This window comes from Babylonia areolata, chromosome 13, assembly GCF_041734735.1.
Source record: "Babylonia areolata isolate BAREFJ2019XMU chromosome 13, ASM4173473v1, whole genome shotgun sequence".
NCBI classification, from domain to species: domain Eukaryota; kingdom Metazoa; phylum Mollusca; class Gastropoda; order Neogastropoda; family Buccinidae; genus Babylonia; species Babylonia areolata.
Window position 1 is genome coordinate 36,048,836 of NC_134888.1, and position 3,203 is coordinate 36,052,038.

A 3,203-nucleotide genomic window follows, 5' to 3' on the forward strand; every position below is an offset into this window, starting at 1 on the left:
TGAAACAACACCCAAGCAGCCACACAAAAGACAAACTCGAACAAGCCAACAGTTTCACACATTCACTGACATGACCATACAAATCAACAGGAGTGATCACTACATTCATTAAGCATCATGGTCACACACACACACACACACACACACACACACACACACACACACACACATGACAGACCGATACAGTGAGAAAACTTCTCTCTGCCAGCAGTTCTAATACATGACATTCAGCATCATGGCCACAAACACACACAAATCTCTGCCAGCAGTACACCAAGTACATGATCACACGCATGTCAGTTATCAGTAGAAATTCACAATATTCACAAGTGCAAAAGATTTCAATCAGTCAACACCATAGCCCCAGGTACTTTAACTGTTCTGTGACCAGAAACAGACAGGTACAATGTCCAATGAAACGCCCATCGACAGCAGTTACCACTTGGCTGAAACCAGTTTTGAAGGAGCTTTGCACATTAACCCTTTGACTGCTGCTGATGAGAAAGCTTGTCAGTGAAGGGCTGTTGCTTGACTGTGATAAGACAGACCTTACAGGTCTGAATGTCAGTCACCACGCAGTCTTCATTTTGACTTCTTCTTCCTCGTGGGAATGTGTTAATTTTGTCCAGCAAAATCAATCATACCACCCAAAAGCCTGCAAGAAGTAGTTCTTAATGCTTAAAGCCTGTGTCACACTGATGTCATTTCACCGCAGTTCAGCAGTCAAGGAGTTAAAAAAGAAACAATCGAGTCTAGGAACTGTTGCGACGGGCGCAACAGCCGAGTGGTTAAAGCGTTGGACTTTCAACGTGACGGTCCCAGGTTCAAATCCAGGTCATGACAGCTTGTGGGCATAGAGCGGAGATTTATCCAATCTCCCAGGTCAACAGATGTGCAGACCTGCTAGTACCTGAACCCCCATTGTTTGTATACGCATGCAGAAGATAAAATAAGTACGTCAAAGATCCCATAATCCATGTCAGCATTCGGTGGGGTATGGAAACAAGAACATATCACATGCCACATTCACCCCTCCCTCAACCCCTGAAAATGGAGCAAGTCTGCCTACATGGCGGAGGTAAAAACGGTCATACATGTAGGAGCCCATTCATGTATACATAACGAATCTTCTTCTTCTTCTTCTTCTGCGTTCACTCGTATGCACACGAGTGGGCTTTTATGCGTATGACCATTTTTACCCTGCCATGTAGGCAGCCATACTCCGTTTTCAGGGGTGTGCATGCTGGGTATGTTCTTGTTTCCATAACCCACCGAACGCTGACATGGATTACAGGATCTTTAACGTGCGTATTTGATCTTCTGCTTGCATATACACACGAAGGGGGTTCAGGCACTAGCAGGTCTGCACATATGTTGACCTGGGAGATCGTAAAAATCTCCACCCTTTACCCACCAGGCGCCGTCACCGTGATTCGAACCCGGGACCCTCAGATTGACAGTCCAACGCTTTAACCACTCGGCTATTGCGCCCGTCTACATAACAAATGAACATGGGAGTCACAGCCCATGACCAAAGAGGAAGTTACTCTTGCACCCACAAGGGCACACAACTTCAAGCCAGCGTTGCTCTGTACCTTCCACTCACTCTGCACAGGCTGACGGGAAAGCGTTAAGTAGCCTCGGCTTGGGAGTTGTATGCCCTTATTAAAACGAAAGTTTCCATAACTTGTTTATTCTTTAACACTTTCACTGTCTACCATAACTTGTTTACTCTTTAACACTTTCACTGTCTACCATAACTTGTTCACTCTTTAACACTTTCACTGTCTACCATAACTTGTTTACTCTTTAACACTTTCACTGTCTACCATAACTTGTTCACTCTTTAAAACTTTCACTGTCTACCATAACTTGTTTACTCTTTCACACTTTCACTGTTTACCATAACTTGTTTACTCTTCAACACATTCACTGTCTACCATAACTTTTTTACTCTTTCACACTTTCACTGTCTACCATATTTTTTTTTACTCTTTCACACTTTCAATTTTTTTTACTCTTTCACACTTTCACTGTCTACCATAACTTGTTTACTCTTTAACACTTTCACTGTCTACCATAACTTGTTCACTCTTTAACACTTTCACTGTCTACCATAACTTGTTTACTCTTTAACACTTTCACTGTTTACCATAACTTGTTTACTCTTTCACACTTTCACTGTCTACCATAACTTGTTTACTCTTTCACACTTTCACTGTCTACCATAACTTTTTTACTCTTTCACACTTTCACTGTCTACCATATTTTTTTTTACTCTTTCACACTTTCACTGTCTACCATAACTTGTTTACTCTTTAACACTTTCACTGTCTACCATAACTTGTTCACTCTTTAACACTTTCACTGTCTACCATAACTTGTTTACTCTTTCACACTTTCACTGTCTACCATAACTTGTTCACTCTTTAACACTTTCACTGTCTACCATAACTTGTTTACTCTTTCACACTTTCACTGTCTACCATAACTTGTTTACTCTTTCACACTTTCACTGTCACTTGCAAGACAATTTTGGGGGAAAAATACAACAACTAAAAAACTTATCACAATTTTTCTGCAGTACATGCAGTGGCTAGTAAACATGTTAATGATCTACATGAGCCCACATTCAGCATACAAAATAAAAAAAAAACAAAGAAATTGACCAGAAACTCACCTCAAAACATGCATACAAAAAAAAGAAAAAAGAAAACCCACTGCCATCATTAGTGCTGAAGCATGTGTGATAACAAGACCACACATCACTATTTACAGCACTGTTCTCAATGCAGTGACCTGTGAACTGTGTGCAGATCCACATTCAGGCGGGTAAAGCTTGATGAAGGCAGTCTGTTAATTATATACAATATTCTGCATCACAAAATGTCTTACTAGCATGATACTTGAATTATGTTCTGTTTAAGGAAACCCCTACAAATGTGAGATTTATACTATGATCTGTTTCAGGAAATCACTTGCAAACTTGAGATTTCAACACTGTTCTGTTTCAGAAAACACTCACAAACATGAGATTTGAACTTCTGGTATGCTCTGTTTCAGGAAGCGACTAACTAATGTGAGCTTTGAACTGTGGAGATATCTTTCAGGACGAAAAGATGTGAAACCTGAACTATGAACTTCTTACTGCAGAAAATAATAAACAAATGTCAAATTCTGACTGTATTTTGTTCCAATCTAAG

General features: G+C 40.4%; 1 protein-coding gene across 3 annotated transcripts in view; it reads right to left on the minus strand.

Annotated features, from left to right (window-relative positions):
- Positions 1–2,012: 2,012 nt before the first annotated feature.
- LOC143289234 (inactive ubiquitin carboxyl-terminal hydrolase MINDY-4B-like) overlaps positions 2,013–3,203 on the minus strand; it is a 37,616-nt gene continuing 36,425 nt past the window's right edge. For all 3 annotated transcript variants that reach the window (XM_076598205.1, XM_076598207.1, XM_076598206.1), the window contains exon 15: positions 2,013–3,203. This exon is cut by the window's right edge and continues 668 nt beyond it. The gene's annotated coding sequence lies outside the window, so the exon portion shown is untranslated.